At 71.9% G+C, this 25,336-nt stretch overlaps 9 non-coding genes across 9 annotated transcripts; all 9 read right to left on the bottom strand.

Moving 5' to 3' along the window:
* Positions 1-1,683: 1,683 nt before the first annotated feature.
* On the bottom strand, positions 1,684-1,777 carry LOC144616758 (small nucleolar RNA SNORD116). Its single transcript, XR_013556508.1, has one exon. It is a non-coding gene; the product is annotated as a small nucleolar RNA SNORD116 (small nucleolar RNA).
* A 2,740-nt stretch (positions 1,778-4,517) lies between these two features.
* LOC144616759 (small nucleolar RNA SNORD116) lies at positions 4,518-4,611 on the bottom strand. The gene has a single exon (XR_013556509.1). It is a non-coding gene; the product is annotated as a small nucleolar RNA SNORD116 (small nucleolar RNA).
* Positions 4,612-7,351: 2,740 nt separating this feature from the next.
* On the bottom strand, positions 7,352-7,445 carry LOC144616760 (small nucleolar RNA SNORD116). Its single transcript, XR_013556510.1, has one exon. It is a non-coding gene; the product is annotated as a small nucleolar RNA SNORD116 (small nucleolar RNA).
* Positions 7,446-10,185: 2,740 nt separating this feature from the next.
* Positions 10,186-10,279, bottom strand: LOC144616766 (small nucleolar RNA SNORD116). The gene has a single exon (XR_013556516.1). It is a non-coding gene; the product is annotated as a small nucleolar RNA SNORD116 (small nucleolar RNA).
* A 2,740-nt stretch (positions 10,280-13,019) lies between these two features.
* On the bottom strand, positions 13,020-13,113 carry LOC144616767 (small nucleolar RNA SNORD116). The gene has a single exon (XR_013556517.1). It is a non-coding gene; the product is annotated as a small nucleolar RNA SNORD116 (small nucleolar RNA).
* A 2,740-nt stretch (positions 13,114-15,853) lies between these two features.
* LOC144616768 (small nucleolar RNA SNORD116) lies at positions 15,854-15,947 on the bottom strand. Its single transcript, XR_013556518.1, has one exon. It is a non-coding gene; the product is annotated as a small nucleolar RNA SNORD116 (small nucleolar RNA).
* Positions 15,948-18,687: 2,740 nt separating this feature from the next.
* Positions 18,688-18,781, bottom strand: LOC144616769 (small nucleolar RNA SNORD116). The gene has a single exon (XR_013556519.1). It is a non-coding gene; the product is annotated as a small nucleolar RNA SNORD116 (small nucleolar RNA).
* Positions 18,782-21,521: 2,740 nt separating this feature from the next.
* Positions 21,522-21,615, bottom strand: LOC144616770 (small nucleolar RNA SNORD116). The gene has a single exon (XR_013556520.1). It is a non-coding gene; the product is annotated as a small nucleolar RNA SNORD116 (small nucleolar RNA).
* Positions 21,616-24,355: 2,740 nt separating this feature from the next.
* On the bottom strand, positions 24,356-24,449 carry LOC144616771 (small nucleolar RNA SNORD116). The gene has a single exon (XR_013556521.1). It is a non-coding gene; the product is annotated as a small nucleolar RNA SNORD116 (small nucleolar RNA).
* Positions 24,450-25,336: the final 887 nt, after the last annotated feature.

Genomic DNA, 25,336 nt, shown 5'->3' with positions numbered 1-25,336 from the left:
GGGGCGGCTAGGCTGCCCGGGCCCGGCCCCCAACTGACGCCGGCGCCAAAGCCCACCGAGCCGCGTGCGCGTTCCCTACCAGGGAGTCGGCGAGGCCACGGCCACGGGGCGCCAGGGCCCCGGCCCGCAAGGGAACGAGCATTCCCTGGGCTGCCCGCTCCGTGGGAGTGTGTTCCCACCTGCATGGAAATTCCCTCCCGCCAGCTCTGCCAGATGGACCGGGCCGCCGACGGCCGGAAGCTGCAGGGAGGGCAGCCGCAGACAGGCTTTGACCTTTGCAAGGATGCGGCCCGCGGCAGGCGACGTGGCCCCTGCCCACGGCCCAGGAACACGCGCGTGGCCCTCACAGGGAACACGAGGGCTGCAGCCCCGCAGGCCAGGGCCACAGCGAGAGGAGATCACGTCGCCCTCGCCACGGGAGACGGACCTCTGCCAAGCGGCCCGCGGGGCCGAGGCACCGCGCCTGGCCTCAGGGATCGCAGGCCCGCGCCTGCCTGCCAGGTCACCGCAGAGGAACCTGCGGCCCACCCGAGAGGACGGGAGGCACACCGTGCCCGACTGCAAGGGGCAGTCCCTCCCGGGGTGTCTACTTTGGCCCCACCAGCTCCGTGCCCGAGGAGACAACGCCTCCGTGGCAGGCCCGGGCGGGGGCTGGGGGGCAGCCTCTTTGGCCGGGGCCCTGTTGAGGGCCCCTGTTGAAAGGCCACCACCCCTGGCGCCCTTCCTCCGGAGACCAGCGGCCAGGAGGGCCCTGAGGAGGGGGACCGCCGTGCCACACCGCTGCACCCTGAAGCCGGCCCTGGGAGCCACTGACTTTGCCATCCACGGGAGGAGGCCGCAGGACTCCGCGTAACCCACGACGGACGCGGGGACGCCACGAGACACCAGGGCTGAGCAGGCCCGGGCACTCCCCCAGGGCGCGGTCCCCTCTGGACCGTGCCGTTCCCGTTCAGGCCTTCGGCCGGCACGGCATGCCGACTTCACCCTGGGCCCGAAGCGCCGGCGCCACTTGCCGCCTTGCGTGGCCGCCGGGCAGGGCCGATGGTTCCAACCTGGCCGGTGCCGCAGCCCGGCCTCTTGCCCTGGCCCAGAAGCCCGAGCCAGGGGCCGCTCCACGTACGTCAGTGAGAGAAAGGGCTCGTGTCCAGGGATGGCCGCCGCCTCGGGCTGGGGCTCCCGCGCCCCCCACGGCCCGCCAGGCTTGCCTCGCCCGGCCCCTCAACACACACCGCCGCGCGCTTAGGCCCGCACAGCCCTCCGGGCCCTCGCAGGCCCCAGCCCTCGACTCCCAAGGGCCGGTGCCACAAGACACGCCGGTGAAGTCCTAGGCCTTGGGGGGGACCAGCCGCCCCACTCGACCCCAGTCGCCAGCCACTGCCCGCGGGCCCTGCCAGCCAGGTCCCTGCCCCCGGCTCCCAGGGCCCGTGCCACAGACACGCCTTTGAAGTCCTAGGCCTTGGGCACCAGCTGCCCCACTCGACCTCAGATGCCGCTCATTGCCCTCAGGCTCCTTGCCTGCGAGCCGTGGAAAGCCCGCGAAGGTGGGGAAACGGCTCCCTGACCCGGAGACACCCCGCGAGCCTCTCCCAGGCGCAGGCCGCGGGTGCCGCTGCTTGCAGGGGTGTGACCAATGGGAAGCCTGCTGTCCCTGACGCTTACCTTCCCTGGGGCGGGCAACGTGCTGGACCTCAGTTTCGATGAGAACGACGGGAGGGAGTTCTCACTCATTTTGTTCAGCTTTTCCAAGGAATGCTGTTGAGGGAGTCATCATCGATCCGAGCACATTCTGGGCGGCCTGGCCGGCTGACCCAGGCGGGCCGGGTGGCTCAGCGGGGCAAGCCGAGGGACTCAGGGTCCTCCCGGTGCCCGGGCCGTGCAGAGCCACGCCCACTGAGCCAGAGGAACGGACAGGCCCCTCTGGGAGCAAAACCCCACGTGCCCAGCGGGCCACCTGCACTAGCGGCCTCTCGGGCAGCCCCGGGAAAGCCTAAAGCCAGGGGCACGAGCTGACACCCAGGGAAGGCTTACCGTCTGGACGCTCCCGTCAGCAAGGTGCCCGTTCCGGGCCACGCTTCTTCCGGCCGTACGGCAAACCACAGGCACTCGGGGGCCGGGGAGGCCTTCGTGTCTCGGCCGACCGCGAGCCTGGCGTGGCCACTGCACCTGAGAAAGGGGGAGCAATCGCCCGCGGGCGTCACCAAGGTACCCGGGGGCTCCGCTCGCCACGCCGGGCAGAACGAATCCGCGACCACGCCTTGCGTCCGTCTGCCTGTCCTGTCCCTCGGCCCCCTGGGGCTGCCTGCGGACGGGCAACAAGCCACGGGCGCAGGGCACTGTGGGAGCGGGAGCGCGTGCCTCTTCGTGCGCACGGAGGCTCCTGTGTGCTGGGAGGCTGGGCTAGGGGCTGTAGGGGGCTGCTGAGCCGGGCGGCCTGGGTCCCTGCAAGAGCACGCGTGCCTGGGGCGCAGGTCCTGGCCCCGGCGTCGCGTCAGGCGACTGGCACAGGCCCGGTGGCCTTGCACACCAGGGAGCCGCGCTGGACGCCTCTGGGCCGCGGACGCGGGCCAGGCCCTGGCCCTGCCAAACACTCTCTGGCCACGCGGTGCCCACCGACCTCCACACGCATCCGTTCCCGCCGCTGCCCACCCTTTCCACGTGCACCGTGGAAGCCAGCACTGGATGGAACCTCAGGGGTCCCAGGAAAACCCAAAACCTGCCCCCAGGGAGTCTGGCCGCCCTGGCCCGCAGGCTACGGGGCAGAGGACGAGGCAGCGCCCTCCCAGGCGGCCACGGGACAAACGGTGCCCCCACCTCTCCACTCCGCCAGAATGGCCGGGGCGGCTAGGCTGCCCGGGCCCGGCCCCCAACTGACGCCGGCGCCAAAGCCCACCGAGCCGCGTGCGCGTTCCCTACCAGGGAGTCGGCGAGGCCACGGCCACGGGGCGCCAGGGCCCCGGCCCGCAAGGGAACGAGCATTCCCTGGGCTGCCCGCTCCGTGGGAGTGTGTTCCCACCTGCATGGAAATTCCCTCCCGCCAGCTCTGCCAGATGGACCGGGCCGCCGACGGCCGGAAGCTGCAGGGAGGGCAGCCGCAGACAGGCTTTGACCTTTGCAAGGATGCGGCCCGCGGCAGGCGACGTGGCCCCTGCCCACGGCCCAGGAACACGCGCGTGGCCCTCACAGGGAACACGAGGGCTGCAGCCCCGCAGGCCAGGGCCACAGCGAGAGGAGATCACGTCGCCCTCGCCACGGGAGACGGACCTCTGCCAAGCGGCCCGCGGGGCCGAGGCACCGCGCCTGGCCTCAGGGATCGCAGGCCCGCGCCTGCCTGCCAGGTCACCGCAGAGGAACCTGCGGCCCACCCGAGAGGACGGGAGGCACACCGTGCCCGACTGCAAGGGGCAGTCCCTCCCGGGGTGTCTACTTTGGCCCCACCAGCTCCGTGCCCGAGGAGACAACGCCTCCGTGGCAGGCCCGGGCGGGGGCTGGGGGGCAGCCTCTTTGGCCGGGGCCCTGTTGAGGGCCCCTGTTGAAAGGCCACCACCCCTGGCGCCCTTCCTCCGGAGACCAGCGGCCAGGAGGGCCCTGAGGAGGGGGACCGCCGTGCCACACCGCTGCACCCTGAAGCCGGCCCTGGGAGCCACTGACTTTGCCATCCACGGGAGGAGGCCGCAGGACTCCGCGTAACCCACGACGGACGCGGGGACGCCACGAGACACCAGGGCTGAGCAGGCCCGGGCACTCCCCCAGGGCGCGGTCCCCTCTGGACCGTGCCGTTCCCGTTCAGGCCTTCGGCCGGCACGGCATGCCGACTTCACCCTGGGCCCGAAGCGCCGGCGCCACTTGCCGCCTTGCGTGGCCGCCGGGCAGGGCCGATGGTTCCAACCTGGCCGGTGCCGCAGCCCGGCCTCTTGCCCTGGCCCAGAAGCCCGAGCCAGGGGCCGCTCCACGTACGTCAGTGAGAGAAAAGGCTCGTGTCCAGGGATGGCCGCCGCCTCGGGCTGGGGCTCCCGCGCCCCCCACGGCCCGCCAGGCTTGCCTCGCCCGGCCCCTCAACACACACCGCCGCGCGCTTAGGCCCGCACAGCCCTCCGGGCCCTCGCAGGCCCCAGCCCTCGACTCCCAAGGGCCGGTGCCACAAGACACGCCGGTGAAGTCCTAGGCCTTGGGGGGGACCAGCCGCCCCACTCGACCCCAGTCGCCAGCCACTGCCCGCGGGCCCTGCCAGCCAGGTCCCTGCCCCCGGCTCCCAGGGCCCGTGCCACAGACACGCCTTTGAAGTCCTAGGCCTTGGGCACCAGCTGCCCCACTCGACCTCAGATGCCGCTCATTGCCCTCAGGCTCCTTGCCTGCGAGCCGTGGAAAGCCCGCGAAGGTGGGGAAACGGCTCCCTGACCCGGAGACACCCCGCGAGCCTCTCCCAGGCGCAGGCCGCGGGTGCCGCTGCTTGCAGGGGTGTGACCAATGGGAAGCCTGCTGTCCCTGACGCTTACCTTCCCTGGGGCGGGCAACGTGCTGGACCTCAGTTTCGATGAGAACGACGGGAGGGAGTTCTCACTCATTTTGTTCAGCTTTTCCAAGGAATGCTGTTGAGGGAGTCATCATCGATCCGAGCACATTCTGGGCGGCCTGGCCGGCTGACCCAGGCGGGCCGGGTGGCTCAGCGGGGCAAGCCGAGGGACTCAGGGTCCTCCCGGTGCCCGGGCCGTGCAGAGCCACGCCCACTGAGCCAGAGGAACGGACAGGCCCCTCTGGGAGCAAAACCCCACGTGCCCAGCGGGCCACCTGCACTAGCGGCCTCTCGGGCAGCCCCGGGAAAGCCTAAAGCCAGGGGCACGAGCTGACACCCAGGGAAGGCTTACCGTCTGGACGCTCCCGTCAGCAAGGTGCCCGTTCCGGGCCACGCTTCTTCCGGCCGTACGGCAAACCACAGGCACTCGGGGGCCGGGGAGGCCTTCGTGTCTCGGCCGACCGCGAGCCTGGCGTGGCCACTGCACCTGAGAAAGGGGGAGCAATCGCCCGCGGGCGTCACCAAGGTACCCGGGGGCTCCGCTCGCCACGCCGGGCAGAACGAATCCGCGACCACGCCTTGCGTCCGTCTGCCTGTCCTGTCCCTCGGCCCCCTGGGGCTGCCTGCGGACGGGCAACAAGCCACGGGCGCAGGGCACTGTGGGAGCGGGAGCGCGTGCCTCTTCGTGCGCACGGAGGCTCGTGTGTGCTGGGAGGCTGGGCTAGGGGCTGTAGGGGGCTGCTGAGCCGGGCGGCCTGGGTCCCTGCAAGAGCACGCGTGCCTGGGGCGCAGGTCCTGGCCCCGGCGTCGCGTCAGGCGACTGGCACAGGCCCGGTGGCCTTGCACACCAGGGAGCCGCGCTGGACGCCTCTGGGCCGCGGACGCGGGCCAGGCCCTGGCCCTGCCAAACACTCTCTGGCCACGCGGTGCCCACCGACCTCCACACGCATCCGTTCCCGCCGCTGCCCACCCTTTCCACGTGCACCGTGGAAGCCAGCACTGGATGGAACCTCAGGGGTCCCAGGAAAACCCAAAACCTGCCCCCAGGGAGTCTGGCCGCCCTGGCCCGCAGGCTACGGGGCAGAGGACGAGGCAGCGCCCTCCCAGGCGGCCACGGGACAAACGGTGCCCCCACCTCTCCACTCCGCCAGAATGGCCGGGGCGGCTAGGCTGCCCGGGCCCGGCCCCCAACTGACGCCGGCGCCAAAGCCCACCGAGCCGCGTGCGCGTTCCCTACCAGGGAGTCGGCGAGGCCACGGCCACGGGGCGCCAGGGCCCCGGCCCGCAAGGGAACGAGCATTCCCTGGGCTGCCCGCTCCGTGGGAGTGTGTTCCCACCTGCATGGAAATTCCCTCCCGCCAGCTCTGCCAGATGGACCGGGCCGCCGACGGCCGGAAGCTGCAGGGAGGGCAGCCGCAGACAGGCTTTGACCTTTGCAAGGATGCGGCCCGCGGCAGGCGACGTGGCCCCTGCCCACGGCCCAGGAACACGCGCGTGGCCCTCACAGGGAACACGAGGGCTGCAGCCCCGCAGGCCAGGGCCACAGCGAGAGGAGATCACGTCGCCCTCGCCACGGGAGACGGACCTCTGCCAAGCGGCCCGCGGGGCCGAGGCACCGCGCCTGGCCTCAGGGATCGCAGGCCCGCGCCTGCCTGCCAGGTCACCGCAGAGGAACCTGCGGCCCACCCGAGAGGACGGGAGGCACACCGTGCCCGACTGCAAGGGGCAGTCCCTCCCGGGGTGTCTACTTTGGCCCCACCAGCTCCGTGCCCGAGGAGACAACGCCTCCGTGGCAGGCCCGGGCGGGGGCTGGGGGGCAGCCTCTTTGGCCGGGGCCCTGTTGAGGGCCCCTGTTGAAAGGCCACCACCCCTGGCGCCCTTCCTCCGGAGACCAGCGGCCAGGAGGGCCCTGAGGAGGGGGACCGCCGTGCCACACCGCTGCACCCTGAAGCCGGCCCTGGGAGCCACTGACTTTGCCATCCACGGGAGGAGGCCGCAGGACTCCGCGTAACCCACGACGGACGCGGGGACGCCACGAGACACCAGGGCTGAGCAGGCCCGGGCACTCCCCCAGGGCGCGGTCCCCTCTGGACCGTGCCGTTCCCGTTCAGGCCTTCGGCCGGCACGGCATGCCGACTTCACCCTGGGCCCGAAGCGCCGGCGCCACTTGCCGCCTTGCGTGGCCGCCGGGCAGGGCCGATGGTTCCAACCTGGCCGGTGCCGCAGCCCGGCCTCTTGCCCTGGCCCAGAAGCCCGAGCCAGGGGCCGCTCCACGTACGTCAGTGAGAGAAAGGGCTCGTGTCCAGGGATGGCCGCCGCCTCGGGCTGGGGCTCCCGCGCCCCCCACGGCCCGCCAGGCTTGCCTCGCCCGGCCCCTCAACACACACCGCCGCGCGCTTAGGCCCGCACAGCCCTCCGGGCCCTCGCAGGCCCCAGCCCTCGACTCCCAAGGGCCGGTGCCACAAGACACGCCGGTGAAGTCCTAGGCCTTGGGGGGGACCAGCCGCCCCACTCGACCCCAGTCGCCAGCCACTGCCCGCGGGCCCTGCCAGCCAGGTCCCTGCCCCCGGCTCCCAGGGCCCGTGCCACAGACACGCCTTTGAAGTCCTAGGCCTTGGGCACCAGCTGCCCCACTCGACCTCAGATGCCGCTCATTGCCCTCAGGCTCCTTGCCTGCGAGCCGTGGAAAGCCCGCGAAGGTGGGGAAACGGCTCCCTGACCCGGAGACACCCCGCGAGCCTCTCCCAGGCGCAGGCCGCGGGTGCCGCTGCTTGCAGGGGTGTGACCAATGGGAAGCCTGCTGTCCCTGACGCTTACCTTCCCTGGGGCGGGCAACGTGCTGGACCTCAGTTTCGATGAGAACGACGGGAGGGAGTTCTCACTCATTTTGTTCAGCTTTTCCAAGGAATGCTGTTGAGGGAGTCATCATCGATCCGAGCACATTCTGGGCGGCCTGGCCGGCTGACCCAGGCGGGCCGGGTGGCTCAGCGGGGCAAGCCGAGGGACTCAGGGTCCTCCCGGTGCCCGGGCCGTGCAGAGCCACGCCCACTGAGCCAGAGGAACGGACAGGCCCCTCTGGGAGCAAAACCCCACGTGCCCAGCGGGCCACCTGCACTAGCGGCCTCTCGGGCAGCCCCGGGAAAGCCTAAAGCCAGGGGCACGAGCTGACACCCAGGGAAGGCTTACCGTCTGGACGCTCCCGTCAGCAAGGTGCCCGTTCCGGGCCACGCTTCTTCCGGCCGTACGGCAAACCACAGGCACTCGGGGGCCGGGGAGGCCTTCGTGTCTCGGCCGACCGCGAGCCTGGCGTGGCCACTGCACCTGAGAAAGGGGGAGCAATCGCCCGCGGGCGTCACCAAGGTACCCGGGGGCTCCGCTCGCCACGCCGGGCAGAACGAATCCGCGACCACGCCTTGCGTCCGTCTGCCTGTCCTGTCCCTCGGCCCCCTGGGGCTGCCTGCGGACGGGCAACAAGCCACGGGCGCAGGGCACTGTGGGAGCGGGAGCGCGTGCCTCTTCGTGCGCACGGAGGCTCCTGTGTGCTGGGAGGCTGGGCTAGGGGCTGTAGGGGGCTGCTGAGCCGGGCGGCCTGGGTCCCTGCAAGAGCACGCGTGCCTGGGGCGCAGGTCCTGGCCCCGGCGTCGCGTCAGGCGACTGGCACAGGCCCGGTGGCCTTGCACACCAGGGAGCCGCGCTGGACGCCTCTGGGCCGCGGACGCGGGCCAGGCCCTGGCCCTGCCAAACACTCTCTGGCCACGCGGTGCCCACCGACCTCCACACGCATCCGTTCCCGCCGCTGCCCACCCTTTCCACGTGCACCGTGGAAGCCAGCACTGGATGGAACCTCAGGGGTCCCAGGAAAACCCAAAACCTGCCCCCAGGGAGTCTGGCCGCCCTGGCCCGCAGGCTACGGGGCAGAGGACGAGGCAGCGCCCTCCCAGGCGGCCACGGGACAAACGGTGCCCCCACCTCTCCACTCCGCCAGAATGGCCGGGGCGGCTAGGCTGCCCGGGCCCGGCCCCCAACTGACGCCGGCGCCAAAGCCCACCGAGCCGCGTGCGCGTTCCCTACCAGGGAGTCGGCGAGGCCACGGCCACGGGGCGCCAGGGCCCCGGCCCGCAAGGGAACGAGCATTCCCTGGGCTGCCCGCTCCGTGGGAGTGTGTTCCCACCTGCATGGAAATTCCCTCCCGCCAGCTCTGCCAGATGGACCGGGCCGCCGACGGCCGGAAGCTGCAGGGAGGGCAGCCGCAGACAGGCTTTGACCTTTGCAAGGATGCGGCCCGCGGCAGGCGACGTGGCCCCTGCCCACGGCCCAGGAACACGCGCGTGGCCCTCACAGGGAACACGAGGGCTGCAGCCCCGCAGGCCAGGGCCACAGCGAGAGGAGATCACGTCGCCCTCGCCACGGGAGACGGACCTCTGCCAAGCGGCCCGCGGGGCCGAGGCACCGCGCCTGGCCTCAGGGATCGCAGGCCCGCGCCTGCCTGCCAGGTCACCGCAGAGGAACCTGCGGCCCACCCGAGAGGACGGGAGGCACACCGTGCCCGACTGCAAGGGGCAGTCCCTCCCGGGGTGTCTACTTTGGCCCCACCAGCTCCGTGCCCGAGGAGACAACGCCTCCGTGGCAGGCCCGGGCGGGGGCTGGGGGGCAGCCTCTTTGGCCGGGGCCCTGTTGAGGGCCCCTGTTGAAAGGCCACCACCCCTGGCGCCCTTCCTCCGGAGACCAGCGGCCAGGAGGGCCCTGAGGAGGGGGACCGCCGTGCCACACCGCTGCACCCTGAAGCCGGCCCTGGGAGCCACTGACTTTGCCATCCACGGGAGGAGGCCGCAGGACTCCGCGTAACCCACGACGGACGCGGGGACGCCACGAGACACCAGGGCTGAGCAGGCCCGGGCACTCCCCCAGGGCGCGGTCCCCTCTGGACCGTGCCGTTCCCGTTCAGGCCTTCGGCCGGCACGGCATGCCGACTTCACCCTGGGCCCGAAGCGCCGGCGCCACTTGCCGCCTTGCGTGGCCGCCGGGCAGGGCCGATGGTTCCAACCTGGCCGGTGCCGCAGCCCGGCCTCTTGCCCTGGCCCAGAAGCCCGAGCCAGGGGCCGCTCCACGTACGTCAGTGAGAGAAAGGGCTCGTGTCCAGGGATGGCCGCCGCCTCGGGCTGGGGCTCCCGCGCCCCCCACGGCCCGCCAGGCTTGCCTCGCCCGGCCCCTCAACACACACCGCCGCGCGCTTAGGCCCGCACAGCCCTCCGGGCCCTCGCAGGCCCCAGCCCTCGACTCCCAAGGGCCGGTGCCACAAGACACGCCGGTGAAGTCCTAGGCCTTGGGGGGGACCAGCCGCCCCACTCGACCCCAGTCGCCAGCCACTGCCCGCGGGCCCTGCCAGCCAGGTCCCTGCCCCCGGCTCCCAGGGCCCGTGCCACAGACACGCCTTTGAAGTCCTAGGCCTTGGGCACCAGCTGCCCCACTCGACCTCAGATGCCGCTCATTGCCCTCAGGCTCCTTGCCTGCGAGCCGTGGAAAGCCCGCGAAGGTGGGGAAACGGCTCCCTGACCCGGAGACACCCCGCGAGCCTCTCCCAGGCGCAGGCCGCGGGTGCCGCTGCTTGCAGGGGTGTGACCAATGGGAAGCCTGCTGTCCCTGACGCTTACCTTCCCTGGGGCGGGCAACGTGCTGGACCTCAGTTTCGATGAGAACGACGGGAGGGAGTTCTCACTCATTTTGTTCAGCTTTTCCAAGGAATGCTGTTGAGGGAGTCATCATCGATCCGAGCACATTCTGGGCGGCCTGGCCGGCTGACCCAGGCGGGCCGGGTGGCTCAGCGGGGCAAGCCGAGGGACTCAGGGTCCTCCCGGTGCCCGGGCCGTGCAGAGCCACGCCCACTGAGCCAGAGGAACGGACAGGCCCCTCTGGGAGCAAAACCCCACGTGCCCAGCGGGCCACCTGCACTAGCGGCCTCTCGGGCAGCCCCGGGAAAGCCTAAAGCCAGGGGCACGAGCTGACACCCAGGGAAGGCTTACCGTCTGGACGCTCCCGTCAGCAAGGTGCCCGTTCCGGGCCACGCTTCTTCCGGCCGTACCGCAAACCACAGGCACTCGGGGGCCGGGGAGGCCTTCGTGTCTCGGCCGACCGCGAGCCTGGCGTGGCCACTGCACCTGAGAAAGGGGGAGCAATCGCCCGCGGGCGTCACCAAGGTACCCGGGGGCTCCGCTCGCCACGCCGGGCAGAACGAATCCGCGACCACGCCTTGCGTCCGTCTGCCTGTCCTGTCCCTCGGCCCCCTGGGGCTGCCTGCGGACGGGCAACAAGCCACGGGCGCAGGGCACTGTGGGAGCGGGAGCGCGTGCCTCTTCGTGCGCACGGAGGCTCGTGTGTGCTGGGAGGCTGGGCTAGGGGCTGTAGGGGGCTGCTGAGCCGGGCGGCCTGGGTCCCTGCAAGAGCACGCGTGCCTGGGGCGCAGGTCCTGGCCCCGGCGTCGCGTCAGGCGACTGGCACAGGCCCGGTGGCCTTGCACACCAGGGAGCCGCGCTGGACGCCTCTGGGCCGCGGACGCGGGCCAGGCCCTGGCCCTGCCAAACACTCTCTGGCCACGCGGTGCCCACCGACCTCCACACGCATCCGTTCCCGCCGCTGCCCACCCTTTCCACGTGCACCGTGGAAGCCAGCACTGGATGGAACCTCAGGGGTCCCAGGAAAACCCAAAACCTGCCCCCAGGGAGTCTGGCCGCCCTGGCCCGCAGGCTACGGGGCAGAGGACGAGGCAGCGCCCTCCCAGGCGGCCACGGGACAAACGGTGCCCCCACCTCTCCACTCCGCCAGAATGGCCGGGGCGGCTAGGCTGCCCGGGCCCGGCCCCCAACTGACGCCGGCGCCAAAGCCCACCGAGCCGCGTGCGCGTTCCCTACCAGGGAGTCGGCGAGGCCACGGCCACGGGGCGCCAGGGCCCCGGCCCGCAAGGGAACGAGCATTCCCTGGGCTGCCCGCTCCGTGGGAGTGTGTTCCCACCTGCATGGAAATTCCCTCCCGCCAGCTCTGCCAGATGGACCGGGCCGCCGACGGCCGGAAGCTGCAGGGAGGGCAGCCGCAGACAGGCTTTGACCTTTGCAAGGATGCGGCCCGCGGCAGGCGACGTGGCCCCTGCCCACGGCCCAGGAACACGCGCGTGGCCCTCACAGGGAACACGAGGGCTGCAGCCCCGCAGGCCAGGGCCACAGCGAGAGGAGATCACGTCGCCCTCGCCACGGGAGACGGACCTCTGCCAAGCGGCCCGCGGGGCCGAGGCACCGCGCCTGGCCTCAGGGATCGCAGGCCCGCGCCTGCCTGCCAGGTCACCGCAGAGGAACCTGCGGCCCACCCGAGAGGACGGGAGGCACACCGTGCCCGACTGCAAGGGGCAGTCCCTCCCGGGGTGTCTACTTTGGCCCCACCAGCTCCGTGCCCGAGGAGACAACGCCTCCGTGGCAGGCCCGGGCGGGGGCTGGGGGGCAGCCTCTTTGGCCGGGGCCCTGTTGAGGGCCCCTGTTGAAAGGCCACCACCCCTGGCGCCCTTCCTCCGGAGACCAGCGGCCAGGAGGGCCCTGAGGAGGGGGACCGCCGTGCCACACCGCTGCACCCTGAAGCCGGCCCTGGGAGCCACTGACTTTGCCATCCACGGGAGGAGGCCGCAGGACTCCGCGTAACCCACGACGGACGCGGGGACGCCACGAGACACCAGGGCTGAGCAGGCCCGGGCACTCCCCCAGGGCGCGGTCCCCTCTGGACCGTGCCGTTCCCGTTCAGGCCTTCGGCCGGCACGGCATGCCGACTTCACCCTGGGCCCGAAGCGCCGGCGCCACTTGCCGCCTTGCGTGGCCGCCGGGCAGGGCCGATGGTTCCAACCTGGCCGGTGCCGCAGCCCGGCCTCTTGCCCTGGCCCAGAAGCCCGAGCCAGGGGCCGCTCCACGTACGTCAGTGAGAGAAAGGGCTCGTGTCCAGGGATGGCCGCCGCCTCGGGCTGGGGCTCCCGCGCCCCCCACGGCCCGCCAGGCTTGCCTCGCCCGGCCCCTCAACACACACCGCCGCGCGCTTAGGCCCGCACAGCCCTCCGGGCCCTCGCAGGCCCCAGCCCTCGACTCCCAAGGGCCGGTGCCACAAGACACGCCGGTGAAGTCCTAGGCCTTGGGGGGGACCAGCCGCCCCACTCGACCCCAGTCGCCAGCCACTGCCCGCGGGCCCTGCCAGCCAGGTCCCTGCCCCCGGCTCCCAGGGCCCGTGCCACAGACACGCCTTTGAAGTCCTAGGCCTTGGGCACCAGCTGCCCCACTCGACCTCAGATGCCGCTCATTGCCCTCAGGCTCCTTGCCTGCGAGCCGTGGAAAGCCCGCGAAGGTGGGGAAACGGCTCCCTGACCCGGAGACACCCCGCGAGCCTCTCCCAGGCGCAGGCCGCGGGTGCCGCTGCTTGCAGGGGTGTGACCAATGGGAAGCCTGCTGTCCCTGACGCTTACCTTCCCTGGGGCGGGCAACGTGCTGGACCTCAGTTTCGATGAGAACGACGGGAGGGAGTTCTCACTCATTTTGTTCAGCTTTTCCAAGGAATGCTGTTGAGGGAGTCATCATCGATCCGAGCACATTCTGGGCGGCCTGGCCGGCTGACCCAGGCGGGCCGGGTGGCTCAGCGGGGCAAGCCGAGGGACTCAGGGTCCTCCCGGTGCCCGGGCCGTGCAGAGCCACGCCCACTGAGCCAGAGGAACGGACAGGCCCCTCTGGGAGCAAAACCCCACGTGCCCAGCGGGCCACCTGCACTAGCGGCCTCTCGGGCAGCCCCGGGAAAGCCTAAAGCCAGGGGCACGAGCTGACACCCAGGGAAGGCTTACCGTCTGGACGCTCCCGTCAGCAAGGTGCCCGTTCCGGGCCACGCTTCTTCCGGCCGTACCGCAAACCACAGGCACTCGGGGGCCAGGGAGGCCTTCGTGTCTCGGCCGACCGCGAGCCTGGCGTGGCCACTGCACCTGAGAAAGGGGGAGCAATCGCCCGCGGGCGTCACCAAGGTACCCGGGGGCTCCGCTCGCCACGCCGGGCAGAACGAATCCGCGACCACGCCTTGCGTCCGTCTGCCTGTCCTGTCCCTCGGCCCCCTGGGGCTGCCTGCGGACGGGCAACAAGCCACGGGCGCAGGGCACTGTGGGAGCGGGAGCGCGTGCCTCTTCGTGCGCACGGAGGCTCCTGTGTGCTGGGAGGCTAGGCTAGGGGCTGTAGGGGGCTGCTGAGCCGGGCGGCCTGGGTCCCTGCAAGAGCACGCGTGCCTGGGGCGCAGGTCCTGGCCCCGGCGTCGCGTCAGGCGACTGGCACAGGCCCGGTGGCCTTGCACACCAGGGAGCCGCGCTGGACGCCTCTGGGCCGCGGACGCGGGCCAGGCCCTGGCCCTGCCAAACACTCTCTGGCCACGCGGTGCCCACCGACCTCCACACGCATCCGTTCCCGCCGCTGCCCACCCTTTCCACGTGCACCGTGGAAGCCAGCACTGGATGGAACCTCAGGGGTCCCAGGAAAACCCAAAACCTGCCCCCAGGGAGTCTGGCCGCCCTGGCCCGCAGGCTACGGGGCAGAGGACGAGGCAGCGCCCTCCCAGGCGGCCACGGGACAAACGGTGCCCCCACCTCTCCACTCCGCCAGAATGGCCGGGGCGGCTAGGCTGCCCGGGCCCGGCCCCCAACTGACGCCGGCGCCAAAGCCCACCGAGCCGCGTGCGCGTTCCCTACCAGGGAGTCGGCGAGGCCACGGCCACGGGGCGCCAGGGCCCCGGCCCGCAAGGGAACGAGCATTCCCTGGGCTGCCCGCTCCGTGGGAGTGTGTTCCCACCTGCATGGAAATTCCCTCCCGCCAGCTCTGCCAGATGGACCGGGCCGCCGACGGCCGGAAGCTGCAGGGAGGGCAGCCGCAGACAGGCTTTGACCTTTGCAAGGATGCGGCCCGCGGCAGGCGACGTGGCCCCTGCCCACGGCCCAGGAACACGCGCGTGGCCCTCACAGGGAACACGAGGGCTGCAGCCCCGCAGGCCAGGGCCACAGCGAGAGGAGATCACGTCGCCCTCGCCACGGGAGACGGACCTCTGCCAAGCGGCCCGCGGGGCCGAGGCACCGCGCCTGGCCTCAGGGATCGCAGGCCCGCGCCTGCCTGCCAGGTCACCGCAGAGGAACCTGCGGCCCACCCGAGAGGACGGGAGGCACACCGTGCCCGACTGCAAGGGGCAGTCCCTCCCGGGGTGTCTACTTTGGCCCCACCAGCTCCGTGCCCGAGGAGACAACGCCTCCGTGGCAGGCCCGGGCGGGGGCTGGGGGGCAGCCTCTTTGGCCGGGGCCCTGTTGAGGGCCCCTGTTGAAAGGCCACCACCCCTGGCGCCCTTCCTCCGGAGACCAGCGGCCAGGAGGGCCCTGAGGAGGGGGACCGCCGTGCCACACCGCTGCACCCTGAAGCCGGCCCTGGGAGCCACTGACTTTGCCATCCACGGGAGGAGGCCGCAGGACTCCGCGTAACCCACGACGGACGCGGGGACGCCACGAGACACCAGGGCTGAGCAGGCCCGGGCACTCCCCCAGGGCGCGGTCCCCTCTGGACCGTGCCGTTCCCGTTCAGGCCTTCGGCCGGCACGGCATGCCGACTTCACCCTGGGCCCGAAGCGCCGGCGCCACTTGCCGCCTTGCGTGGCCGCCGGGCAGGGCCGATGGTTCCAACCTGGCCGGTGCCGCAGCCCGGCCTCTTGCCCTGGCCCAGAAGCCCGAGCCAGGGGCCGCTCCACGTACGTCAGTGAGAGAAAGGGCTCGTGTCCAGGGATGGCCGCCGCCTCGGGCTGGGGCTCCCGCGCCCCCCACGGCCCGCCAGGCTTGCCTCGCCCGGCCCCTCAACACACACCGCCGCGCGCTTAGGCCCGCACAGCCCTCCGGGCCCTCGCAGGCCCCAGCCCTCGACTCCCAAGGGCCGGTGCCACAAGACACGCCGGTGAAGTCCTAGGCCTTGGGGGGGACCAGCCGCCCCACTCGACCCCAGTCGCCAGCCACTGCCCGCGGGCCCTGCCAGCCAGGTCCCTGCCCCCGGCTCCCAGGGCCCGTGCCACAGACACGCCTTTGAAGTCCTAGGCCTTGGGCACCAGCTGCCCCACTCGACCTCAGATGCCGCTCATTGCCCTCAGGCTCCTTGCCTGCGAGCCGTGGAAAGCCCGCGAAGGTGGGGAAACGGCTCCCTGACCCGGAGACACCCCGCGAGCCTCTCCCAGGCGCAGGCCGCGGGTGCCGCTGCTTGCAGGGGTGTGACCAATGGGAAGCCTGCTGTCCCTGACGCTTACCTTCCCTGGGGCGGGCAACGTGCTGGACCTCAGTTTCGATGAGAACGACGGGAGGGAGTTCTCACTCATTTTGTTCAGCTTTTCCAAGGAATGCTGTTGAGGGAGTCATCATCGATCCGAGCACATTCTGGGCGGCCTGGCCGGCTGACCCAGGCGGGCCGGGTGGCTCAGCGGGGCAAGCCGAGGGACTCAGGGTCCTCCCGGTGCCCGGGCCGTGCAGAGCCACGCCCACTGAGCCAGAGGAACGGACAGGCCCCTCTGGGAGCAAAACCCCACGTGCCCAGCGGGCCACCTGCACTAGCGGCCTCTCGGGCAGCCCCGGGAAAGCCTAAAGCCAGGGGCACGAGCTGACACCCAGGGAAGGCTTACCGTCTGGACGCTCCCGTCAGCAAGGTGCCCGTTCCGGGCCACGCTTCTTCCGGCCGTACCGCAAACCACAGGCACTCGGGGGCCGGGGAGGCCTTCGTGTCTCGGCCGACCGCGAGCCTGGCGTGGCCACTGCACCTGAGAAAGGGGGAGCAATCGCCCGCGGGCGTCACCAAGGTACCCGGGGGCTCCGCTCGCCACGCCGGGCAGAACGAATCCGCGACCACGCCTTGCGTCCGTCTGCCTGTCCTGTCCCTCGGCCCCCTGGGGCTGCCTGCGGACGGGCAACAAGCCACGGGCGCAGGGCACTGTGGGAGCGGGAGCGCGTGCCTCTTCGTGCGCACGGAGGCTCCTGTGTGCTGGGAGGCTAGGCTAGGGGCTGTAGGGGGCTGCTGAGCCGGGCGGCCTGGGTCCCTGCAAGAGCACGCGTGCCTGGGGCGCAGGTCCTGGCCCCGGCGTCGCGTCAGGCGACTGGCACAGGCCCGGTGGCCTTGCACACCAGGGAGCCGCGCTGGACGCCTCTGGGCCGCGGACGCGGGCCAGGCCCTGGCCCTGCCAAACACTCTCTGGCCACGCGGTGCCCACCGACCTCCACACGCATCCGTTCCCGCCGCTGCCCACCCTTTCCACGTGCACCGTGGAAGCCAGCACTGGATGGAACCTCAGGGGTCCCAGGAAAACCCAAAACCTGCCCCCAGGGAGTCTGGCCGCCCTGGCCCGCAGGCTACGGGGCAGAGGACGAGGCAGCGCCCTCCCAGGCGGCCACGGGACAAACGGTGCCCCCACCTCTCCACTCCGCCAGAATGGCCGGGGCGGCTAGGCTGCCCGGGCCCGGCCCCCAACTGACGCCGGCGCCAAAGCCCACCGAGCCGCGTGCGCGTTCCCTACCAGGGAGTCGGCGAGGCCACGGCCACGGGGCGCCAGGGCCCCGGCCCGCAAGGGAACGAGCATTCCCTGGGCTGCCCGCTCCGTGGGAGTGTGTTCCCACCTGCATGGAAATTCCCTCCCGCCAGCTCTGCCAGATGGACCGGGCCGCCGACGGCCGGAAGCTGCAGGGAGGGCAGCCGCAGACAGGCTTTGACCTTTGCAAGGATGCGGCCCGCGGCAGGCGACGTGGCCCCTGCCCACGGCCCAGGAACACGCGCGTGGCCCTCACAGGGAACACGAGGGCTGCAGCCCCGCAGGCCAGGGCCACAGCGAGAGGAGATCACGTCGCCCTCGCCACGGGAGACGGACCTCTGCCAAGCGGCCCGCGGGGCCGAGGCACCGCGCCTGGCCTCAGGGATCGCAGGCCCGCGCCTGCCTGCCAGGTCACCGCAGAGGAACCTGCGGCCCACCCGAGAGGACGGGAGGCACACCGTGCCCGACTGCAAGGGGCAGTCCCTCCCGGGGTGTCTACTTTGGCCCCACCAGCTCCGTGCCCGAGGAGACAACGCCTCCGTGGCAGGCCCGGGCGGGGGCTGGGGGGCAGCCTCTTTGGCCGGGGCCCTGTTGAGGGCCCCTGTTGAAAGGCCACCACCCCTGGCGCCCTTCCTCCGGAGACCAGCGGCCAGGAGGGCCCTGAGGAGGGGGACCGCCGTGCCACACCGCTGCACCCTGAAGCCGGCCCTGGGAGCCACTGACTTTGCCATCCACGGGAGGAGGCCGCAGGACTCCGCGTAACCCACGACGGACGCGGGGACGCCACGAGACACCAGGGCTGAGCAGGCCCGGGCACTCCCCCAGGGCGCGGTCCCCTCTGGACCGTGCCGTTCCCGTTCAGGCCTTCGGCCGGCACGGCATGCCGACTTCACCCTGGGCCCGAAGCGCCGGCGCCACTTGCCGCCTTGCGTGGCCGCCGGGCAGGGCCGATGGTTCCAACCTGGCCGGTGCCGCAGCCCGGCCTCTTGCCCTGGCCCAGAAGCCCGAGCCAGGGGCCGCTCCACGTACGTCAGTGAGAGAAAGGGCTCGTGTCCAGGGATGGCCGCCGCCTCGGGCTGGGGCTCCCGCGCCCCCCACGGCCCGCCAGGCTTGCCTCGCCCGGCCCCTCAACACACACCGCCGCGCGCTTAGGCCCGCACAGCCCTCCGGGCCCTCGCAGGCCCCAGCCCTCGACTCCCAAGGGCCGGTGCCACAAGACACGCCGGTGAAGTCCTAGGCCTTGGGGGGGACCAGCCGCCCCACTCGACCCCAGTCGCCAGCCACTGCCCGCGGGCCCTGCCAGCCAGGTCCCTGCCCCCGGCTCCCAGGGCCCGTGCCACAGACACGCCTTTGAAGTCCTAGGCCTTGGGCACCAGCTGCCCCACTCGACCTCAGATGCCGCTCATTGCCCTCAGGCTCCTTGCCTGCGAGCCGTGGAAAGCCCGCGAAGGTGGGGAAACGGCTCCCTGACCCGGAGACACCCCGCGAGCCTCTCCCAGGCGCAGGCCGCGGGTGCCGCTGCTTGCAGGGGTGTGACCAATGGGAAGCCTGCTGTCCCTGACGCTTACCTTCCCTGGGGCGGGCAACGTGCTGGACCTCAGTTTCGATGAGAACGACGGGAGGGAGTTCTCACTCATTTTGTTCAGCTTTTCCAAGGAATGCTGTTGAGGGAGTCATCATCGATCCGAGCACATTCTGGGCGGCCTGGCCGGCTGACCCAGGCGGGCCGGGTGGCTCAGCGGGGCAAGCCGAGGGACTCAGGGTCCTCCCGGTGCCCGGGCCGTGCAGAGCCACGCCCACTGAGCCAGAGGAACGGACAGGCCCCTCTGGGAGCAAAACCCCACGTGCCCAGCGGGCCACCTGCACTAGCGGCCTCTCGGGCAGCCCCGGGAAAGCCTAAAGCCAGGGGCACGAGCTGACACCCAGGGAAGGCTTACCGTCTGGACGCTCCCGTCAGCAAGGTGCCCGTTCCGGGCCACGCTTCTTCCGGCCGTACCGCAAACCACAGGCACTCGGGGGCCAGGGAGGCCTTCGTGTCTCGGCCGACCGCGAGCCTGGCGTGGCCACTGCACCTGAGAAAGGGGGAGCAATCGCCCGCGGGCGTCACCAAGGTACCCGGGGGCTCCGCTCGCCACGCCGGGCAGAACGAATCCGCGACCACGCCTTGCGTCCGTCTGCCTGTCCTGTCCCTCGGCCCCCTGGGGCTGCCTGCGGACGGGCAACAAGCCACGGGCGCAGGGCACTGTGGGAGCGGGAGCGCGTGCCTCTTCGTGCGCACGGAGGCTCCTGTGTGCTGGGAGGCTAGGCTAGGGGCTGTAGGGGGCTGCTGAGCCGGGCGGCCTGGGTCCCTGCAAGAGCACGCGTGCCTGGGGCGCAGGTCCTGGCCCCGGCGTCGCGTCAGGCGACTGGCACAGGCCCGGTGGCCTTGCACACCAGGGAGCCGCGCTGGACGCCTCTGGGCCGCGGACGCGGGCCAGGCCCTGGCCCTGCCAAACACTCTCTGGCCACGCGGTGCCCACCGACCTCCACACGCATCCGTTCCCGCCGCTGCCCACCCTTTCCACGTGCACCGTGGAAGCCAGCACTGGATGGAACCTCAGGGGTCCCAGGAAAACCCAAAACCTGCCCCCAGGGAGTCTGGCCGCCCTGGCCCGCAGGCTACGGGGCAGAGGACGAGGCAGCGCCCTCCCAGGCGGCCACGGGACAAACGGTGCCCCCACCTCTCCACTCCGCCAGAATGGCCGGGGCGGCTAGGCTGCCCGGGCCCGGCCCCCAACTGACGCCGGCGCCAAAGCCCACCGAGCCGCGTGCGCGTTCCCTACCAGGGAGTCGGCGAGGCCACGGCCACGGGGCGCCAGGGCCCCGGCCCGCAAGGGAACGAGCATTCCCTGGGCTGCCCGCTCCGTGGGAGTGTGTTCCCACCTGCATGGAAATTCCCTCCCGCCAGCTCTGCCAGATGGACCGGGCCGCCGACGGCCGGAAGCTGCAGGGAGGGCAGCCGCAGACAGGCTTTGACCTTTGCAAGGATGCGGCCCGCGGCAGGCGACGTGGCCCCTGCCCACGGCCCAGGAACACGCGCGTGGCCCTCACAGGGAACACGAGGGCTGCAGCCCCGCAGGCCAGGGCCACAGCGAGAGGAGATCACGTCGCCCTCGCCACGGGAGACGGACCTCTGCCAAGCGGCCCGCGGGGCCGAGGCACCGCGCCTGGCCTCAGGGATCGCAGGCCCGCGCCTGCCTGCCAGGTCACCGCAGAGGAACCTGCGGCCCACCCGAGAGGACGGGAGGCACACCGTGCCCGACTGCAAGGGGCAGTCCCTCCCGGGGTGTCTACTTTGGCCCCACCAGCTCCGTGCCCGAGGAGACAACGCCTCCGTGGCAGGCCCGGGCGGGGGCTGGGGGGCAGCCTCTTTGGCCGGGGCCCTGTTGAGGGCCCCTGTTGAAAGGCCACCACCCCTGGCGCCCTTCCTCCGGAGACCAGCGGCCAGGAGGGCCCTGAGGAGGGGGACCGCCGTGCCACACCGCTGCACCCTGAAGCCGGCCCTGGGAGCCACTGACTTTGCCATCCACGGGAGGAGGCCGCAGGACTCCGCGTAACCCACGACGGACGCGGGGACGCCACGAGACACCAGGGCTGAGCAGGCCCGGGCACTCCCCCAGGGCGCGGTCCCCTCTGGACCGTGCCGTTCCCGTTCAGGCCTTCGGCCGGCACGGCATGCCGACTTCACCCTGGGCCCGAAGCGCCGGCGCCACTTGCCGCCTTGCGTGGCCGCCGGGCAGGGCCGATGGTTCCAACCTGGCCGGTGCCGCAGCCCGGCCTCTTGCCCTGGCCCAGAAGCCCGAGCCAGGGGCCGCTCCACGTACGTCAGTGAGAGAAAGGGCTCGTGTCCAGGGATGGCCGCCGCCTCGGGCTGGGGCTCCCGCGCCCCCCACGGCCCGCCAGGCTTGCCTCGCCCGGCCCCTCAACACACACCGCCGCGCGCTTAGGCCCGCACAGCCCTCCGGGCCCTCGCAGGCCCCAGCCCTCGACTCCCAAGGGCCGGTGCCACAAGACACGCCGGTGAAGTCCTAGGCCTTGGGGGGGACCAGCCGCCCCACTCGACCCCAGTCGCCAGCCACTGCCCGCGGGCCCTGCCAGCCAGGTCCCTGCCCCCGGCTCCCAGGGCCCGTGCCACAGACACGCCTTTGAAGTCCTAGGCCTTGGGCACCAGCTGCCCCACTCGACCTCAGATGCCGCTCATTGCCCTCAGGCTCCTTGCCTGCGAGCCGTGGAAAGCCCGCGAAGGTGGGGAAACGGCTCCCTGACCCGGAGACACCCCGCGAGCCTCTCCCAGGCGCAGGCCGCGGGTGCCGCTGCTTGCAGGGGTGTGACCAATGGGAAGCCTGCTGTCCCTGACGCTTACCTTCCCTGGGGCGGGCAACGTGCTGGACCTCAGTTTCGATGAGAACGACGGGAGGGAGTTCTCACTCATTTTGTTCAGCTTTTCCAAGGAATGCTGTTGAGGGAGTCATCATCGATCCGAGCACATTCTGGGCGGCCTGGCCGGCTGACCCAGGCGGGCCGGGTGGCTCAGCGGGGCAAGCCGAGGGACTCAGGGTCCTCCCGGTGCCCGGGCCGTGCAGAGCCACGCCCACTGAGCCAGAGGAACGGACAGGCCCCTCTGGGAGCAAAACCCCACGTGCCCAGCGGGCCACCTGCACTAGCGGCCTCTCGGGCAGCCCCGGGAAAGCCTAAAGCCAGGGGCACGAGCTGACACCCAGGGAAGGCTTACCGTCTGGACGCTCCCGTCAGCAAGGTGCCCGTTCCGGGCCACGCTTCTTCCGGCCGTACCGCAAACCACAGGCACTCGGGGGCCGGGGAGGCCTTCGTGTCTCGGCCGACCGCGAGCCTGGCGTGGCCACTGCACCTGAGAAAGGGGGAGCAATCGCCCGCGGGCGTCACCAAGGTACCCGGGGGCTCCGCTCGCCACGCCGGGCAGAACGAATCCGCGACCACGCCTTGCGTCCGTCTGCCTGTCCTGTCCCTCGGCCCCCTGGGGCTGCCTGCGGACGGGCAACAAGCCACGGGCGCAGGGCACTGTGGGAGCGGGAGCGCGTGCCTCTTCGTGCGCACGGAGGCTCCTGTGTGCTGGGAGGCTAGGCTAGGGGCTGTAGGGGGCTGCTGAGCCGGGCGGCCTGGGTCCCTGCAAGAGCACGCGTGCCTGGGGCGCAGGTCCTGGCCCCGGCGTCGCGTCAGGCGACTGGCACAGGCCCGGTGGCCTTGCACACCAGGGAGCCGCGCTGGACGCCTCTGGGCCGCGGACGCGGGCCAGGCCCTGGCCCTGCCAAACACTCTCTGGCCACGCGGTGCCCACCGACCTCCACACGCATCCGTTCCCGCCGCTGCCCACCCTTTCCACGTGCACCGTGGAAGCCAGCACTGGATGGAACCTCAGGGGTCCCAGGAAAACCCAAAACCTGCCCCCAGGGAGTCTGGCCGCCCTGGCCCGCAGGCTACGGGGCAGAGGACGAGGCAGCGCCCTCCCAGGCGGCCACGGGACAAACGGTGCCCCCACCTCTCCACTCCGCCAGAATGGCCGGGGCGGCTAGGCTGCCCGGGCCCGGCCCCCAACTGACGCCGGCGCCAAAGCCCACCGAGCCGCGTGCGCGTTCCCTACCAGGGAGTCGGCGAGGCCACGGCCACGGGGCGCCAGGGCCCCGGCCCGCAAGGGAACGAGCATTCCCTGGGCTGCCCGCTCCGTGGGAGTGTGTTCCCACCTGCATGGAAATTCCCTCCCGCCAGCTCTGCCAGATGGACCGGGCCGCCGACGGCCGGAAGCTGCAGGGAGGGCAGCCGCAGACAGGCTTTGACCTTTGCAAGGATGCGGCCCGCGGCAGGCGACGTGGCCCCTGCCCACGGCCCAGGAACACGCGCGTGGCCCTCACAGGGAACACGAGGGCTGCAGCCCCGCAGGCCAGGGCCACAGCGAGAGGAGATCACGTCGCCCTCGCCACGGGAGACGGACCTCTGCCAAGCGGCCCGCGGGGCCGAGGCACCGCGCCTGGCCTCAGGGATCGCAGGCCCGCGCCTGCCTGCCAGGTCACCGCAGAGGAACCTGCGGCCCACCCGAGAGGACGGGAGGCACACCGTGCCCGACTGCAAGGGGCAGTCCCTCCCGGGGTGTCTACTTTGGCCCCACCAGCTCCGTGCCCGAGGAGACAACGCCTCCGTGGCAGGCCCGGGCGGGGGCTGGGGGGCAGCCTCTTTGGCCGGGGCCCTGTTGAGGGCCCCTGTTGAAAGGCCACCACCCCTGGCGCCCTTCCTCCGGAGACCAGCGGCCAGGAGGGCCCTGAGGAGGGGGACCGCCGTGCCACACCGCTGCACCCTGAAGCCGGCCCTGGGAGCCACTGACTTTGCCATCCACGGGAGGAGGCCGCAGGACTCCGCGTAACCCACGACGGACGCGGGGACGCCACGAGACACCAGGGCTGAGCAGGCCCGGGCACTCCCCCAGGGCGCGGTCCCCTCTGGACCGTGCCGTTCCCGTTCAGGCCTTCGGCCGGCACGGCATGCCGACTTCACCCTGGGCCCGAAGCGCCGGCGCCACTTGCCGCCTTGCGTGGCCGCCGGGCAGGGCCGATGGTTCCAACCTGGCCGGTGCCGCAGCCCGGCCTCTTGCCCTGGCCCAGAAGCCCGAGCCAGGGGCCGCTCCACGTACGTCAGTGAGAGAAAGGGCTCGTGTCCAGGGATGGCCGCCGCCTCGGGCTGGGGCTCCCGCGCCCCCCACGGCCCGCCAGGCTTGCCTCGCCCGGCCCCTCAACACACACCGCCGCGCGCTTAGGCCCGCACAGCCCTCCGGGCCCTCGCAGGCCCCAGCCCTCGACTCCCAAGGGCCGGTGCCACAAGACACGCCGGTGAAGTCCTAGGCCTTGGGGGGGACCAGCCGCCCCACTCGACCCCAGTCGCCAGCCACTGCCCGCGGGCCCTGCCAGCCAGGTCCCTGCCCCCGGCTCCCAGGGCCCGTGCCACAGACACGCCTTTGAAGTCCTAGGCCTTGGGCACCAGCTGCCCCACTCGACCTCAGATGCCGCTCATTGCCCTCAGGCTCCTTGCCTGCGAGCCGTGGAAAGCCCGCGAAGGTGGGGAAACGGCTCCCTGACCCGGAGACACCCCGCGAGCCTCTCCCAGGCGCAGGCCGCGGGTGCCGCTGCTTGCAGGGGTGTGACCAATGGGAAGCCTGCTGTCCCTGACGCTTACCTTCCCTGGGGCGGGCAACGTGCTGGACCTCAGTTTCGATGAGAACGACGGGAGGGAGTTCTCACTCATTTTGTTCAGCTTTTCCAAGGAATGCTGTTGAGGGAGTCATCATCGATCCGAGCACATTCTGGGCGGCCTGGCCGGCTGACCCAGGCGGGCCGGGTGGCTCAGCGGGGCAAGCCGAGGGACTCAGGGTCCTCCCGGTGCCCGGGCCGTGCAGAGCCACGCCCACTGAGCCAGAGGAACGGACAGGCCCCTCTGGGAGCAAAACCCCACGTGCCCAGCGGGCCACCTGCACTAGCGGCCTCTCGGGCAGCCCCGGGAAAGCCTAAAGCCAGGGGCACGAGCTGACACCCAGGGAAGGCTTACCGTCTGGACGCTCCCGTCAGCAAGGTGCCCGTTCCGGGCCACGCTTCTTCCGGCCGTACCGCAAACCACAGGCACTCGGGGGCCGGGGAGGCCTTCGTGTCTCGGCCGACCGCGAGCCTGGCGTGGCCACTGCACCTGAGAAAGGGGGAGCAATCGCCCGCGGGCGTCACCAAGGTACCCGGGGGCTCCGCTCGCCACGCCGGGCAGAACGAATCCGCGACCACGCCTTGCGTCCGTCTGCCTGTCCTGTCCCTCGGCCCCCTGGGGCTGCCTGCGGACGGGCAACAAGCCACGGGCGCAGGGCACTGTGGGAGCGGGAGCGCGTGCCTCTTCGTGCGCACGGAGGCTCCTGTGTGCTGGGAGGCTGGGCTAGGGGCTGTAGGGGGCTGCTGAGCCGGGCGGCCTGGGTCCCTGCAAGAGCACGCGTGCCTGGGGCGCAGGTCCTGGCCCCGGCGTCGCGTCAGGCGACTGGCACAGGCCCGGTGGCCTTGCACACCAGGGAGCCGCGCTGGACGCCTCTGGGCCGCGGACGCGGGCCAGGCCCTGGCCCTGCCAAACACTCTCTGGCCACGCGGTGCCCACCGACCTCCACACGCATCCGTTCCCGCCGCTGCCCACCCTTTCCACGTGCACCGT

This window comes from Panthera onca, chromosome B3 (genome assembly GCF_046562875.1).
Source record: "Panthera onca isolate mPanOnc1 chromosome B3, mPanOnc1 haplotype 2, whole genome shotgun sequence".
NCBI classification, from domain to species: Eukaryota; Metazoa; Chordata; class Mammalia; order Carnivora; family Felidae; genus Panthera; species Panthera onca.
The sequence above is the reverse complement of the archived record's forward strand: the minus strand, read 5'-3'. Positions and strand labels throughout refer to the sequence as shown.